Here is an 18,557-nt window from a genome sequence, read left to right as displayed (position 1 = left end):
TTGGTGACTATGTAACTGCCTGTAAGTTGGTGTCTAGGCTGGACTGGCATGCTCCCTTTAGGTTATCCCACTCATCAGCAATACAGCTCCGCTGCTGTAGCAAATCTTAATATTTTCCCTAGAGATAGGCCAATTCCAAGGTATTGACCAGCTCTGATCCTGTTTAACTTATGAGAACAATCAAGCTCCCTACCTGAGGTGATGCCATATTTACAGTTCTTGGGAAAGAATGACTAAATAAATGTCACGGAGAGGAAGCCATAAGAGGCGGTGTCTGCCTCTGCCTGGAAATGCTGTGTGTGTCTTTGAGTCTGTCTCCACTGTCACCTGGAATGCTTTACCTCGGTTGTTTAAGGGTTTTCCACTGCAGTTTCTTTTTGCTATCTCTTGCATTCCTTCCCATAAGGTAGGCAGTTTACAGTAATAGCATTGGAATGAAGCTCTGCTTCAGGCAGGAAAGGGTAAACATTTTAAAAATGCAAACCAGATAAAATTTTAAAAACCTCAAAATAGTCTTGGAGCCACAATGCCTCTGTGCCATCCCCAGCCATTCTCTTCAACAAAAGACACTCCTCTCTCAGGCAAGCTTCTCATTTGTCAGAGGAGAGATTTCCCTGTCTCCTCAGCGCACACTCTGTATAATTTAAGGTGACTCACTGTACAGGAAAGTTCACCTTCCATTAGCATGTTTTCTTTAGTAAGCACTCTCTTGCAAGTGCTGTAGTGTAAACATGAGTGCCTACGAATATGAACATTTATTAAATAGCACTGATGAATATTTCAATACCTCGGGGAGAGCAATTCACAGCTCAATCATTCAGGCTGTTTTAAGTGCAGCACAGGACAATTCCACTACATCTTCCATTAATATTTAATTGCCCATTTTATTCTGTTTACCTTTTTGGTTAATATATAATTTAAAGCTCTTCTACTAAAAAGGGGGAAAAGAGAACAGCTGTTCATCTGCTTTTAACAAATCTCTGGTGAGAGCTTTTACCTCATTTAAAATTCATTGCAAAGAGTTTTTATTTAATATCAGTAACACAAAACCTCAGGTATTAAAAGTAAAACTTGGAAGTGACTGTCATGCAAAAAGCCTAGCTGTGACTTGGGTTTGATTACACATCCATTCCTGAGTGGCAGGCATTGACAGGAAATGTCTGAATCGCCAGCAATGGCGCCATGTGTCACGTCCTCATGAAATAGAATCACCGTAACTCGACCTGACACATTCTGACAACATGTTGGAAAGTTGTTATGCACCCTGCAGAAAGTGAGTACTGTCATCCTGGCAATACAGGTTTTACTGACGAGATAAAACACATATCTGCTTGCTAAAGGACAAGGGAGTCAAATAGGTGCATGGCCTCGAGGATCTGGGGAATCCCTGAGGCACTAAAGATTCACTTCTCCTTGGCCCTCCTTTGGTGGTTGCCACCAGTTTCTCTCTTTACTGGTTCAGATTCCCAAGGCCTATCTCTTGTCATATGATAGCTTTCCTTTCCTTTCCTCCTAGTGGGCTGCAGTTTGTGTGTCACAAGTCTGTTTCTAAACTGCACCCAGTGGCGGGGACCTTGACATTAATGACAGATCTCTACATTTTTAGGGTCTCCCAGGCCCCCCAGGTCAGTAAGTAAAACCCACCCCAGAGAGAGTCACCCTATCCTTTCTTTTTCAGTCACCTGGAATCAGCTGCTTTCTAGAACAATGAGCTACATAATCTGTTTTTTTTTCCTGTTCAACTTATTCGTTGCAGTGGATTTATTCCTCCTGTTTAAATATTCCCAGCATGGCCAAGCCAGCAGCAGCATGAACCTCAAAAATACCATCACCACTGTTATTTCACTTGAGCTCAGGAGTTTCTTCTCCAGAGTGGGCTTTCCTTATCTGCTTTGGCATCACTTCATTATTGCTTTCCCCGTTCTCTGCTGAGTTTGGTTCACTTTCTTCATCAGACTCTCCTTCAATAGACACTCTCACATAATGCTTCCTTTCACTCATTCATTTATTCAGCATCTGATCCAGTGTTCTGAAAATATAGGCATTCAGTAGGGAGGAAAGGAGAGAGGAAGAGAGAAAGAGCCACCTGCCTTTATAAAGCTTACTTTATTCGTGGAGGAGTCACTTGATTTTGAGCTGTATTGATGACTAACATAGGTATCATGGCACTCTACCTCTGTCCTCCCCTGGATACTGGGATGTTCCTTTAGCTGTGTCCAGAGTGCCTCAGGATTCAGCTAGAAAAGGAAAGAGATCAAATATTATTATAATTAGATTGTGAAGACATCCCCAGTGGTTCATTTCTCCCTGTATCAACACCCTCTGAGGCTCATCCAATGAGGTGAAGTCTGTTTTTTTACCTCTTGAATCTAGGTCATCCTTGTTACTTGCTTTGGCCAATAGGATATGGATAGAGAAACGCTGGGTGAATTCTGAGCCTAGGCCTCAAGAGGCCTGTTTGCTTCTATTCCCTTTTGGACCCTGGCTCTGCCTGGGCTAGCCTGCAGGAAGATCAGACACTCCTAAAGGAGCACATCTTTGTGTCTTAACTCACATATTGTATTAGTAACATAATATTCCTCTCTCTAAAACAGAAAAACAACAATAGTTGTTTATTGTCTATAAATACCTTGGAATGAACAGAGACGAGACATCTCTGCTGAGGCCATTCTGTGATAGCCAGTCAGCCTCTATACATGAGAGTGGGCCTGAACAAGATCAGCAAAGTGCTTACACAACACAAATTGACCACAGGTGTATGAGTGATCCTAACTAAGACCAGAAGAACTTTCCTAACAAGAAGGGCAGAAGGCCAGTTCTCCCATATACTTGTGAGCAATAAAAATGCATAATGTTTTAGGCCACTAAATATGGGGGTGGTTTGGAATGCTGTAATAGCTAACTGACAAACGTATTCTCTAAACTTTTCTTATAGTCCACTTAGGTGAGACATACTCCTATACTCTCTGCCTCCCTTATCCTGTGGTAAACCCCACTCAACCAGATCTTAGGATTTGACAATTTGAATTTATTTTTAAAATTGTTCCAAGTTTCAGGGCCAGGCAACTGGATCAAATCCCTTAAAAATTGAGCTCAGACCACAGTGAGCTAGAAATAAAATGAGAACCAAAGGCTGAAGGAAGGGGAAAGATGTGTTTTAAATTTATTGGAAGAGAGAATTGTGTAACAGTTTGGATTGATTTGTATCTCATCAGAAAGGGCTCACATATCTCTGGGTATAGCCATTTACCAGCTTGAATGGAAAAACTGATGCCATGATGTAACTACGCAGTTCAAATTGTGGTTACAACTCACATTTCCATCCCTATTCCCCCATTATCCTCTGTATTAATTCAATCACAGAAGTTAGGTGGGTTGGTGGGGAGACCTATGAAGTCATCTTGTTTTTTTCCCAAGAGCCATATCTGAGTTTCTACCCACAGTGTATTTTCAAATGCTTTCTCTAATATGCATGAAAATGGCTTGAGCAATGATCTACCCTAAAAGCTTTAACTGGAAATATATTCTATAAGCAGTTTACCAGAAGAGAAATTAATGCAGAAAAAAATAATTGGAGTTTTATCTGACCAAAACCCACATAAGCAAGGAAATTTAGAGTAATGTTCAGATTTTCTTCCTCTCTTCTCCTTTCTTTGCTCTGTGTTTTGCTACAGAGGTATCAGATACCTTTCAGTGGGGCCTAAGAGAACATTAGGGTTAGAGTTAGGTCTAATCATGATTCAGGGACTACTCAATTATGTGACTGGTCTGAATTTCCTAGATATAGGCAACTCCTCAAAGGTTTACCAAAGTCAACAAACTCAGATAATTTGTAAGGAGAATAATTTGATCCATAGAGAATCGCAATATTTTATTGCATTACAACTGAGCGTATGCAAGCATCTTATAGGTTGCAAATTATGGCCTTAGGACTCTCAAATCCTGGGTTTGGCCCTAGTGTCGTTGCTTTGACTTTATATAGAACACCCTTATTCCTAAAATATCAAAGTGGAATAAGGGAATCCAGACTGGAGTAATTTCTGAGCTGGGTGGCTTTTCATGGGTTTCTACAATAGCTGGTGAGGAATCTAGAGTTGAGAAAACATGAGTATGAATCTTACATAAGGGTTAGCATAATCTTGGTCAAGGTTACCTAAATATTTGAAATCTCAATTTTCTTATTTTTAAGATGGAGAAAATAAGATATTTCTCCTATAATTATTAGGATCAAATAAAATAATATATGTTAGAGGAAATAGACCAGTACTTCCCCAAGGGTGTTCTATCCTGTGTTAAAAGGGGTTATGTATGAAAAGTATTCTGGGAAACTGCGTCAAGTGAAATTAAACAGTTTGCTGTAGGACTTCATAGAGTTTTTAGTAGACTAGAAGTCAAAGTGAATCTCATTTTTTAGATTCATTTGACTATGGCACTACAATATCAGTAGGAAATGTATTATGCAGAACATAGTAAGTGTCCAGAAATGTTAATTTCCTTGCCTGTTCCTTTATCATGGACTGGTCCTAGTGGCTTGGTAAGCTTTTAAAGGTGGATCTGTTTTTCGATTCTCTCGACCCCATTCTCCAGTGTTTCCACAGTGAGGAGATTACTGACTTAAGCATGGTCATCCTTTCAAACCTGTAAGACTAAGTTTTGCCACTCTGTGCGTAGGATGTTGTCCCCAGTCCTCAAGGCCTCTGTTACAGCCTAAAAAAGTGGGGGCTTCTGTCCACCTGACATCCTTTAGATGCCCCATCTCTCTAGATTTGCTGTTGTAACCATTGCATAGATCTGAAATAATTGCTTTTATGCAGAGTGGATAGTGTTGACTACATCAATACTTACTATTTTAACTATATGAAAGTGAGATAGAATAGCCTCTCACGTATTTATTGATATGTTTATCTGTTTGCTGATTTCTAGCTATAAATTTTAAAAATGAGATTTATTAGTTTGGTAGTAACGGAATGATTAAAATGCATAAGTAAAAAAGGCTCATCATACCATCCCACATCATGCTTGTTAGCATTAAAACAAATTCCCTTGATTAGAAAATTCAAATAATAGTCAAAAATAAGAAATTAAAAGCCCCTGTAACTAGAGATTTATAGCAGCTTTATTCATAATTGCCCCAACTTAGGAGCAACCAAGATGTTCTTCGGCAGGTGAATGGATAATCTGTGGTACATCCATACAATGGAGTACTATTCAGTACTAGAAGAAATAAATGACCAGACCATGAAAAGACATAGAAGAACCTTAAATGCATACTACTGAGTGAAAAAAGTCAATCTAAAAAGGCTATGTACTATATGATTCAAACTGTACGGCATTCTGGAAAAGGCAAACAGTAAAGAAGTCAGTGGTTGCCCGGGGCTGGGGGGAGAGAGGGATAAATAAGCAGAGCACAGAAGATTTTAGGGCAGTGAAACTCTTCTGTATAATACTATAATGGTGGAGCCATGTCATTATACATTTGTCCAGACTCACAGGATGCACAACACCAACAGTGAACCCAAATGTGAACTATGGACTTGGGGTGATAATGATGCATCAGTATAGGTTCATCCATTGTGGAGAATGCAGCAATCTGGTAGGGGATGTTGACAGTCGGGGAGGCTATGCATGTGCAGGGGCAGTGTGTATCTGGGAACCCTCTATACTTTCTGCTCAATTTTGCTGTGAACCTAAAAATAAAGTGTATTTAAACAAAAAAGTAAAAGTCTCTCTTTCTCACATTGGGCTCTCTTTCTAAAAGCAATCAAGTCTTACATATCTTTGTCAGACAGAATTGCTATACATAAATTGGCAGTACACATACATATATGTACATATGTATGTGCTTCTGTATATAAAATACATATTTTATTTATACAGGGGAATCTTATGTCTCTATCTTTGCCATTCTAATGGGTAAAAATAGCATCTCATATTTGTCTGAATTTACATTTTGAGCTTTGAATAAGGTTTAGTCACTTTTCATATCATTAATGCTCTCTCGTATTTGTCTTCTGTGTGCCTATCCTTTGCTCATTTTTTATTGAGTTATTCTATTTTTAAAAATTATAGGTTTATATTACCTCTTTGTAAATTAAGAAAATTATCCTAATATTTAATATATGTAAATTGAAAAGTATTTTATATCATATATATTGTAAAAATGTTTCCTATTTTGCCATTATTTTATTTTTGTCATATAGAAATTTAAAATTTTTATACTGCTAAATTTATTATTCATTATTTTTTATATGTTCTTCATCATGTGCCTTGACCAGAAGACCTTTTATGTTCTAAGATTATAATAATTTTATTTGAACTTTTATTGAGAACTTTTGAAGATTCATCCTTTTTACATTTAAATCTTTGTTATAGCCAGAATTTGTTTTGGCATAAAGAATAATAGAAGGATTCAACCTTCATATTTCCAAACAGCTATTCAATTGTTTTGATTTCATATATATGCAATCCTACTTTTCTCCATGGATGAAAAATGCTACATTTAAATTAGTATCCTGTATGTATTTTGTTCTACATCTGAATTCTCTATTAAATTACTTTGTATACTCCTATTCATAGCAGTTATCATTTTCCGAGGTAGGGTTTCCCAAGAAATGAATAAAATAAACGTTTTTTAAGTAGAAAAAGCTGGTTTTTTATAAGACTGAAGATTTATTATAAAATGAAACTTTTAAGCCTAACAATTTACCATTCAAATGTTTAGACATACTTAACTGAATTAGAAAATTCTATGTGTGTGGCTGTATTTGTGGGTGTATGAGAGAGACAGCCAGATAGACAAACAGAGAGACAAATGCAGAGAGAGAGAGAGAGGATTTTATCATTTTACTGATGTAAGACTTTAACACTAGCACTGAAAGAAAAAAATACTAAAACTGGTTATTTTATACACCCCAAGCTCCAGTTCTCAACAGGGTAATTTTATTGTCAGGTTGCTATAATTCTAAAACTTAAAAAGTGATAACAAGCTCTGTAAAAATAAACATTTTTATTCACCAACTGGAAAGAGCAAAGTCAATGCAATTTACACAATTATCCTCCTAAAATTTCTGTGTAGTGATCCAGTCCTACTATTCGCCTTTAAAGATGGGTGGGAAAGGTAAAAAGAGGTAAATCTGATTAAAACCAGAAATGAATCAGGGCAAGAGCTAGAACCAAACCCCCGAAGAGACAAGTGCTCTCTATATAATAGACACCCTCATTGGAAAGAGCAAGGCTGGATATTTGCTTGGCTTTACTTTGCTGTTATTGTTAAAGGATACTAAAGTTAAAGGTCGTAGCTAGTGGTGAAACCTCATAGAGCATGTGAAACCTTCAACAAAGCTTTCCAAAATGACTCGACTTTACTTCCAGCATCCAAATGTGGGTATAATGACCCCTTAGAGATTATTAAATCAGAAATTTTAAATAAATCAAACCGAAGCTTCAGAACTAGGGGGTAGGGCCAGGAGTATCCTCTTTATCTTTGGGCAGTTGCAATTATGCCTGTATGTTTTCACAATTTTCAGAGAGGAACTTGGGAGTAGATTCTAATCTAACAGTTCATTTCCTGTATCAAAAGGCATGGTACATATGCTATTTCCTTTCTGATTACATCCTTCCTAAATGTCGTTCTTTCACCAAAATTAAACTGACTGTTTTGTTACCTTTCTTAAAGCAGGGATGATTCCATTCAGTTATGATAGTCACTATCTAAACCCCTTGCTTTTTAAGAAAACTACACAAATTCAAAAATGAATCTCTTAAAAATCTGTCTGTTTCTTTCCCATTTCTTTCTGATGCTTCTTGTCTGGATTTATCAGATGAAAGATACTCTATCTTTATCAGCAGTAGCACTATTATCTACCCACTTCCGAATTCTCATGCTTTCAGTAGAAGGAATCTGATCCCCAAATCGGACAAATCTCTAGTCTTTTATATTTGTAAAGACAGCTGCAAGTAATTGTTTAGTGTCTCTAGTATTTCCTTTTCCATTGTCTCTTAATTCCTCCTGTTATTATTGTAAGTGCACACAATTTATCCTTGATGTTTGTCCTCTTAAATACACAAAGCACTTGCAAAAACAGTTTTTAAAAATTGGTTATAATGTTCTGTTATTTCTAGTGCTTGCTATTTAAATTTTATCCTTTAATTTTTGATTACCTGTTTGCAATTTTCACCTTTATAAGCCAGACTTTTTCATTTTAACTTAATGACTATTTTTTTTTAACCTTTCACAATATGGGTAATTCAATACCCAGAAGAAAGGAAAACATCTTCACCAGCTAAATCCACTTATGACCCTAGAAAACTTCCTTCTAAGTGACCAGCATAAGCACAGGAGTTCTGAGGCTCCAGGGAAACTCCTTTTCCTTCTCATTCATCTCTCCCAGCCTGAGCATGCTGGTTGTCGACCAAGCTTCAGCAAGACCAGCATTGCCACCTACTTGTGTCCTCTATCTGGAGTCACACTCTGGGTCGCCTAGTTCTGGGCACACTTAACTCTACTAATAAGCAATTTGTAAACTTTATACCTCTTTCAAAACACTAGAGGTATCTTATCAGGTTGAACAGTTCAGTTTTGTTTCAAGCTGTGCCAGAGAAGCACTGTGCACATTTTCAGTGTCTCAGATTGTCAACATTCTTGGCACTGCTTTCTGTCACCTCCATGGTGGATGAGGAAGTACAAGTGTTGTAGAAGAAGCTATCTAGAGACTGCCCAATAACCCAGACTTAATGTTTTAGCAGTGTGTTTCTGCTCATAGCCTCCCACTATACCATGCTGTGACTCCATTACAGCCCTTGCCTAGGACACCTTCTGCTGGTCCTCCTTTTAAAATCCTGTTAACATCTCACATAACTTCTCTTGTTCCTTAAGAAAATTTACATTTTTGTATGCATGCACTTAGTTCAGAGGGCCAGCTATTTCCACAAGGCAGGTTAAGGCTAATAACAGTGCCTAGTTTCCTTTCTTCAATTCTCCCACCTAGAGTCTATCACTTTTTACTTGTTTACCTTGTTCTTTGGGTATTTACATTTTAGGTATTATTTGTTGACTTCCCAGTATGGAAGATGAGCATTTGGTTCTCCCCTACTGATCACTCTCTAATATGTCTATTCCAATATCTTTATCACTCTGTTTATAGCCTTAGAATATTTGATAATCCTTGGATGTCTGCTCATATTTCCAAGTAGGGGCACATCACTTATTGGGAGCTTGAAGTATGTGAGTGGGATTAATTGGCAGTATCATCACTGTAGGGTGATCTGGTTAAGGTGATGTTGGAGAACTCCAGATTTCATATCATTTTGTCTTTTCTCATGTCACAACAGTTTCTCAAGAAGATCTCTAGATCTCAGTTTAATGGACTTTGAGAGTTGGAAAGATGAGCTCTAAAATTCCCTTCATATGTCAAATATTCTATTCTATGTATCTTCCCCCTACTAACTTAGAATTAAGCAATATGATAGTAAAAAGGAATCCATAGAGCAAACTTTGTTATTTGTGCAGGCATCAAACGGTTATAATTGGCAAAAACAGTTGACATTTCACCACAACATGGGTTGAATTTTGTTTAAAAATAATAATTAAAATTTAATTAAGAATAAAAAATTAGATTTATGGTTTTAAAAAAGAATATGTAATAGTAATGTGCATTGCCCCTGCCTTTGAAGTCATGCCTGATTTTAAGAGATATCATGAGTGAAAACATTGAAGTGTGCTGAAGAAAGCAATAACTTATTCTGAAGGGTCTGAGTAAATGTGGGAAATCTTGGGAAATTGCAGGAAAAAAAATGATTCTATCACAAATTTTAACGTCAGTTCACTGGATGCCGTCTTCCACATGCAGCTGAATCTTGATTTATTTCGTTAATGAGCACTGCACTTTACTATAAATTTTCTTCTTACTGTGTGCATTACTAATACTTGCAGATTATTTTTCTGGTAACGTATGATTTATTTTGAAGATTTTAATTTTTGGCGAAGGGAGTCAGATTAACATTAGGAAGTAGATTGAAATTTTGTTTTATTGTTTAGAGTTTTTGAACTTTTTTGTTTTGTTTTAGATTTTTAAAAATATGTATAGCTGGCCCTTCTAGTTTGTTGGGTCGTGTGCTAATTCTTTCAGGCCTTGGAATGCATTTTGATACATTGAATGTTGCAACCACTTTTAATTATTATTCTAGAATCCTAGTCAACTTATGTACCTTCCAAAGTGGTTTAACCAGAAAGAATATTGAACACAGAAAGTCATGGATTCTGTGTCAGTTGAATAAAATAGTAAAACTTTTTAAGATTGGATCAGTGTGAAACAGCCTTGTTGCTTGGGGTAGCACCTGAAGTTCTTGGTCTCATGGCCGAAGAAATCAAGAACACAGACACACGAAGTGTCAGGTCAGAGCAGAAGCAGAAGTTTAATAGGCAAAAAAAAAGAGAACAGCTATCTGCAGCAAAGAAGGGTCCCCAAAAGGGTTGCCATTCAGCAGTGAAATGCAAGTGTTTCTAAGCTAGTGGGGAAGCAGTATCTTATCTACATAGGATGTGAAAAACTGGTTAGGACCAAGTGTGCCATCTGCATAGAGAGTGAATCTCTGGCAGTCCCCACATCAATCTTTTAATACACAGGCAAGTCCTTTGCCTGAGCTACTCCATGTTGCTTTCCTACTATGTATGTGTTAAAAAGGGGGAGGTGGAGCCCCTATGATGACATGCCTGGCCACCAGGTACCCCTTTCTGTCGGTGCAGCTGCAGGCATTCCACCCTTGCAAAATTCCAGCTTCCTTATCTATGTTTGCAGCCTGATCTTCCAGGCTGCTCTTTATTAGAAAAGAAGTGATTTCTTGGGCTGCTTTTTGCTAGAAGGGAAGTTCTCCCGAGGACTTTTTTTCCTAACTATTTGCCTAGCTAGTTTTTTTCTACCTCCTCTCTCAAATGCATATTCGTACCTCCAAAAGCATATTGTATTATCTTAAGAGATAGCCTATTTCTTCACTTAGGATAAGAAATTGAAGTTTTAATCTCATAATTATCTGATATGCTTTACCACTAACCTCAAACAAAGGTAATGAATTATTTCTAGCAGTTTCCTCACCGAGCACCAAAGTTATTCTTAAAAACTACCTGATATGGTTTTGTTCTGTGTCCCCACCCAAATCTCACCTATAATTGTAATTCCCATAATCCCCATGTGTCAAGGGTGGGACCAAGTGGAGGTAATCAGATCATGTGGGCAGTTTCCCCCCTCGCTGTTCTTGTGATAATGAGTCTCATGAGATTTGATGGTTTTCTAAGCGCCTGACATTTCCCCTGCTTGTACTCACTCTGTCCTGCCACCCTGTGAAGACGGTGCCTGCTTCTCCTTTGCCTTCTGCCATGATTGTAAGTTTCCTGAGGCCTTCCCAGCAATTCGGAACTGTGAGTCATTATATCTCTTTCCTTTATAAATTACCCAGTCTCAGGTAATTCTTCATAGCAGTGTGAGAATACACTAATACACCACACTTCTGTTATCATGGCTTCAGGCTTGACCTGAACCCCTTCTTTATCCTGCCAATGCACAGTGGCATGCATGCTTTCTTTACCTTTGGTGTGTCTTCAGTTTCTATTCTCTTGTCTTCTTTTAAGACCCTATGGACTACCCCTTTCTTCCCTATCTACCTTTGCCAGGCATTTAAAACTTCCTTTTTCCCTTTTTCATGCCCTGTGCCCATGGCCAGCAAAACTACTCCCATACTTAGCCTTGACTGCTGGCTCCATTTTGGGCAGAATCTTCTCACTTAGGCCCTTCTCCATCCTAGGAGAAGAACTAGGTCACAAATACAGTTGTCTCCCAGCTGGTATTTATGAAAATGTATATGAGAGACAGTTTAAGGGGAAGAGTCTGGAGGAAAATGAGGCTAATTTGCCTTACCATTTTTTTTTTTAACTGTCCAAATGTAACCACTACCAGAGGGCTTTTAATTTAAATTCTGGAGCTCTAGGATCTGTGAGACTCCCCATCACATTCTCTCAGCTTCTGCTTGGGATTCTTGTCCTTAGTATTAGAGACTTTTTTTCTGCCTAGGTAATTTCAAAATGCAAATTACAATAGGAACAACAACAGTAAAATCACATAACATCTATTGAAAACTATGGTCTAATCACTTTTATATACATTTTTTCATTTAATACAACAACTTAATGACCGGGGCCTTATCAAAGTCCTCATTTGAAAGAAGAGGAAACTGAGGCTTAGATGTGTAAATAAATCAGCAAGCATGTGTTGAGCCTTGGAATTGCAACTAATTCTGCTTGATTCCAAAGCCCAGCTCTTAATTACTAGGAATATTGCCTCTTCCTTCACTCCATGATTTAACATTTCAAAGTGATTTCTGAGATGTACTGTTTGACTCCTATTAATGTCAAATTAGAGGTTTTACATTAAAAAGCTTTTATTTTTGGTAGAGTGTGGCCAAGAATGAACGGCTCAATATATGCAATAATAATATTTTATATTTTGTGCAGTGTTTTACGATATAGGGCATATTTTCAGTATTTGGCCCTCACATGAATCCTGTAAGGACGCCTGCTCTAAAGATGAAAAGTTTGATTTTTGAGAAATCAAGGAACATGCCTAAGGTCGTATGTGAATGGCGAAATTGAAACATGGAGCACAGTGTTTTGACAACAACCATGCCATTCTTCCTCATGCAACATGGTATGTTACTGCTTACCAGGAATAACTGCTCCAAAGCATCTCTGATATGAAATTTCAGCTGTGTGCTAGCCCTGCTATGTTCTGGAAGTGAGAAAAGGACTAAAGTATAAGAATATTTCCAGAGTTATATATATACCAGAAATCTAATAATCATTTGAGGTCTTATATGCCAAGAAGGAGACTGGTATCCTGTAGGATATTCTGAAGAAATCTTCCCTCAGTACCCAGGACAAAGTAAACCTCTGATGCTGATGCCTTTATGACCACTATTCCTGCCACATCCTCTGTATATCAGAAAGTCAGTGTTCTGTAGGCTTCCAAGTACAGTATATTCAGTATATATATCCATGCCACCAGATCTATGGTGAATTTCATGTCATAGATTTCATTTTGGTTTAATGTTGAATTGCACTGTCAATTTTAGCAGCATCTTTATTAGAGGTACATCAGTTTTCCCAACTGCTGCAGCATGGCAGTGTAATTTCCTGAGTAAGCCCTTTGATTAAACAGAAAGTTTTTTCGGTGATACCACTTCAGGCTGAACAGAAAGTGCCAGCACCTCAGTAAAACCCATTCAATAACAAATCTCACATGCTGTTCTTATTAATAACTTGATATGGTTTGGCTGTGTCCCCACCCAAATCTCATCTTGAATTGTAACTCCCACAATTCCCAAGTGTCATGGGTGGAACCCAGTGGGAGGTGATTGAATCATGGAGGCAGGTCTTTCCCACGTTCTTCTCATGATAGTGAATAAGTCTTATGACATCTGATGGTTTCAAAAATGAGAGTTTCCTTGCACAAGCTAGCTGTCTGACCACCACCATCCACATAAGATGTGACTTGCTCCTCTTTGCCTTCCGCGATGATTGTGAGCCCTCTCCAGTCATGTGGAACTGTAAGTCCATTAAACCTCTTTTTATTCCTAGTCTCAGGTATGTCTTTATCAGCAGCATGAAAACAGACTAATACAGTAAATTGGTACCAGTAGAGTGGGGCACTGCTGAAAAGATACCTGAAAATGTGGAAGCAACCTTGGAACTGGGTAACAGGCAGAGTTTGGAACAGTTTGGAGGGCTCAGAAGATGACACAAAATGTGGGAAAGTTTGGAACTTCCTACAGACTTGTTGAATGGCTTTGCCCAAAATGCTGATAGCGATATGGACAATAAAATCCAGGCTGAAGTGGCCTCAGATGGAAATGAGGAACTTGTTGGGAACTGGAGCAAAGGTGACTCTTGTTATGATTTAGCAAAGAGATTGGTGGCATTTTGCCCCTGTGATAGAGATTTATGGAACTTTCAACTTGAGAGAGATGATTTAGGGTATCTGGCAGAAGATGTTTCTAAGGAGCAAAGCATTCAAGAGGTGACTTGGGTACTGTTAAAGACATTCAGTTTGTAAGGGAAGCAGAACATTAAAGTTCAGAAAATTTGCAGCCTGGGCCAGGCGTGGTGGCTCACGCCTGTAATCCCAGCACTTTGGGAGGCCAAGGTGGGCGGATCATGAGGTCAGGAGATCGAGACCATCCTGGCTAACATGGTGAAACCCCGTCTCTACTAAAAATACAAAAAATTAGCTGGGCGTGGTGGCGGGCACCTGTAGTCCCAGCTACTCGGGAGGCTGAGGTAGGAGAATGGCGTGAACCCAGGAGCGGAGCTTGCAGTGAGCTGAGATTGCGCCACTGCACTCCAGCCTGGGCGATGGAGCAAGATTCCGTCTCAAAAAAAAAAAAAAAAAGAAAGAAAAATTTGCAGCCTGATAATGTGGTAGAAAAGAAATCCTATTTTCTGAGGAGAAGTTCAAGCCAGCTGCATAAATTTGCGTTAAGTAACAAGGAGCTGATTGTTAATCCCTAAGACAATGGGGAAAATATCCCCCCAGGCATGTCAGAGGTCTTAATGGCAGCCCCTCCCATCACAGGCCCGGAGGCCTAGGAGGAAAAAATGGTTTCGTGGGCTGGGCTCAGAGTCCCTGTGCTTTGTGCAGTCTAGGGACTTGGTGCCCTGTGTCCTAGCCATTCAGCCTTGGCTGAAAGAAGCCAATGTAGAGCTCAAGCCATGGCTTTAGAAGGTGGAAGCCCCAAGCCTTGGAAGCTTCCACGTGACACAGAAGTCAAGAATTGGGGTTTGGGAACCTCCACCTGGATTTCAGAAGATGTATGGAAACACCTAGATGCCCGGGCAGAAGTTTGCTGTAGGGGCCAAGTTCTTGTGGAGAACCTCTGCTAGGGAAGTATGAAAGGGAAATGTGGGGTGGGAGCCCCCACACAGAGTCCCTCCTGAGGCACTGCCTAGTGGAGTGATGAGAAGAGGGCTACCATCCTCCAGAACCCAGAATGGTAGATCCACTGACAGCTTGCACCATGTACCTGGAAAAGCCACAGACACTCAATGCCAGCCCGTAAAAGTAGCCAGGAGGGAGGCTGTACCCTGCAAGTCGCAGGGGCCAAGCTGCCCCAGACCATGGTAACCCACCTCTTGTATCAGCATGACCTGGTTATGAGACATGGAGTCAAAGGAGATCATTTTGGAGCTTTAAAATTTGACTGCACTGCTGGATTTTGGACTGTATGGGGCCTGTAGCCCCTTTGTTATGGCCAATTTTTCCCATTTGGAATGGATGTATTTACCCAATGCCTGTATCCCACTGTATTTAGGAAGTAACTAACTTGCTTTCGATTTTACAGGCTCATAGGCAGAAGGGAATTGCTTTGTCTTAGATGAGACATTGGACTGTGGACTTTTGAGTTAATGCTGAAATGACTCTTGGGAAGGAATGATTGGTTTTCAAATGTGAAAGGGACATGAGATTTGGGAGGGCCCAGGGGTAGAATGATATGGTTTAGCTGTGACCCCACCCAAATCTCATCTTGCATTATAATTCCCACCCAGTGGGAGGTAATTGAGTCAAGGCAGTAGGTCTTTCCCATGCTGTTCTCATGATAGTGAATAAGTCTCACGAGATCTGATGGTTTTAAAACCAGGAGTTTCCCTGCACAAGCTCTCTCTCTCTTTGCCTGCCACCATCCATGGAAGATGTGACTTGCTCCTCCTTGCCTTTTGTCATGATTGTGAGGCCACCCTACCCTTGTGTAACTGTAAGTCCATTAAACCTCTTTTTCTTCCCAGTCTCGGATATGTCTTTATCAGCAGTGTGAAAATGGACTAATACAGATCTGCTTATGTGAAGTACTGAAGATCAGCTGGCAACACTATTCTTCAAAATACTAGAACAGAATTTTCCCTCATATTTAAATATCAAAAAATCAAAAGTCATCTTAACAAATTGCCTTGTATGATTGTCAAAAGCAACAGCAAGGGAAATCCTTAATAAATTACTGATTATGAAGTGAAATCGTTACTATAGTAACTTAAAGTATTCTAGATATAGAAACAAAGCTGTCTTTTCAAACTCTTCTTTTTGTCTAAAAATTTTTATGGAATTAAAATTCACATAATATAAAAGTAACCATTTTAAAGTAAACAATTCAGTGGCATTTTTTATGTTCATAATCTAGTTCCAAAACATTTTTGTCACCCTAAAAGGAAACACTATACCTGTTAACCAGTTACTCTCCATTCCTGTCTCCTCCCAGTCACTGGCAACCACTAATCTGTGTTCTGTCTCTATGGATTTACTTATTCTTGATATTTCACATAAATGGAATAATACAATATGTGAGCTTTTGTGTTTGTCTTCTTTCACTTAGTATAATATTTCTGAGATTCATCCACATTGCAGCATTTATCAGTATTTGATTCCTTTTTTATGGCTGAATACTATCCCATTGTACATATATACCACTTTTTTTTAAACTTTTATTTTAGATGCAGAGGGTACATATGCAGGTTTGTTACTTGGGTATATTGTGTGATACTGAAGTTTAGGGTATGAATCCCATCACCCAGGTACTGAGCATAATACGTAATAGTTACTCAAACTTTGCTCACCTCTCTTTCTCCCCCGCAGTAGTCTCTCATTTTTATTGCTGCTCTCTTTATGTTCATGTGTACTCAATGTTTAGATCCCATTATAACTGAGAACATGTGGTATTTGGTTTTGTGTTCCTGTGTTAATTCACTTAGGATAATGGCCTCCAGCTGCATCTATGTGGCTGCAGAGGACATGCTTATGTTCTTTTCTCTATGGCTACATAGTATTTCATGGCATATATGTACCATATTTTCTCTGTCCTGTCCTCCATGAATGGTCACCTAGGTTGATTCCACGTCTTTGCTATTGTGAATAGTGCTGCAATGAACATGTGAGTGCATATGTTCTTTTGGTAGAAAGACTTGTTTTCTTTTGATATACATTCAGTAATGGGATTGCTGGGTCAAATGGTAGTTCTAAGTTCTTTGAGAAATCTCCAAACTGCTTTCCGTAGTGACTAGACTAATTTACATTCCCACTAACAGTGTATAAGTGTTCCCTTTTTTCTGCAGCTTCACCAGCATGTTTTTTTGACATTTTAATACTAGGCATTCTGCCTGGTATGAGATGATATCTCATTGTGGTTTTAATTTGCATTTCTCTGATATGCAAATTAGTGCATATCTAGTGATATGGGAGCATTTTTTCGTACTTTTGTTAGCCATTTGTGTGTCTTCTTTTGAGAAATGTCTCTTCTTGTCTTTTTCCCATTTTTAATGGGATTGTTATTATTTGTTCAATTGTTTAAGTTTCTTATAGATTCTGGATATTAGACCATTGTTGGATGAATAGTTTGCTAATATTTTCTCACATTCTGTATGTTGTCTGTTTACTCTGTTGATAGTTTCTCTTGCTGTGCAGAAGCTCTTTGGTTTTCTTAGGTCCCACTTGTCAATTTTTGTTTTGGTTGCAATTGCTTTTGCGAACTTAGTCATAAATTCTTTCCCAAGACTGATGTTCAGAATGGTATTTCCCAGATTTTTTTTCTAGAGTTCTTATACTTTAAAATCTTACATTTAAATCTTTAATCCACCTTGAGTTAATTTTGGTATATGGTGAAAAGTAGGGGTCCAGTTTCATTCTTCTGCATATGACTAGCCAGCTATCCCAGCACCATGTATTGAATGAGTCTTTTTCCCATTCCTTACTGATTTTGTCGATTTTGTCAATGACCATATGGCTGTAAGTGTGTGGCTTTATTTCTAGGTTCTCTGTTCTGTTTCATTAGTCTATATGTCTGTTTTTGTACCAGTACCATGCCGTTTGGTTATTGTAGCCTTGTAGTATTGTTTGAAGTTGGGTAATGTGATGCCTCAGGCTTTGTTCTTTTTGCTTAGGACTGCTTTGGCTATTTGGGCTCTTTTGGGGTTCCATATGATTTTTAGAATACTTCCATGAAAAATGCCATTGGTAGTTTGATAGGTATAGCATTGAATCTGTAGATTGCTTTGGGCAATATGGCCATTTTAATGTTGATTTTTCCAGTGAGCATGGAATGTTTTTCCATTTGTTTCTCTTGTCTATGATTTTTTTAAAGCAGTGTTTTATAGTTCTCCTTGTAGAGATCTTTCACCTCTTTGGTTAGATGTATCCCTAGTTGTTTTATTTTATTTTTTTGGTGGCTATTGTAAAAGTGATTGAATTATTGATTTGGCTCTCACCTTGAATGTTATTGGTGTATAGAAAATGCTACTGATTTTTGTACATTGATTTGTATCCTGAAATTTTACTATTTTTATCAGTTTCAGGAGCCATTTGGCAGAATCTCCAGGGTTTTCTAGGTATAGGATCATATTGTCCATGAAGAGAGATAACATACTCTTCAACACAGGAAAGAAAGGGAAAAGAGCTGGACACTAGGCTAAACATTTTGCATATGTGACCTAATTTTCAGTAATGAGCTAGTAATCTGGCTCTTCAAAAAAA

At 38.5% G+C, this 18,557-nt stretch overlaps 1 long non-coding RNA gene across 1 annotated transcript in view; it reads left to right on the top strand.

The window, feature by feature from the left end:
• The window catches only part of LOC134736237 (uncharacterized), a 417,079-nt gene that overhangs the window by 22,545 nt on the left and 375,977 nt on the right, over positions 1-18,557 (top strand). The gene's annotated exons all lie outside the window — the stretch shown is intronic.

This window comes from Symphalangus syndactylus, chromosome 3 (genome assembly GCF_028878055.3).
Source record: "Symphalangus syndactylus isolate Jambi chromosome 3, NHGRI_mSymSyn1-v2.1_pri, whole genome shotgun sequence".
NCBI lineage: Eukaryota > Metazoa > Chordata > Mammalia > Primates > Hylobatidae > Symphalangus > Symphalangus syndactylus.
This window is presented reverse-complemented; position numbering and strand designations above follow the sequence as displayed.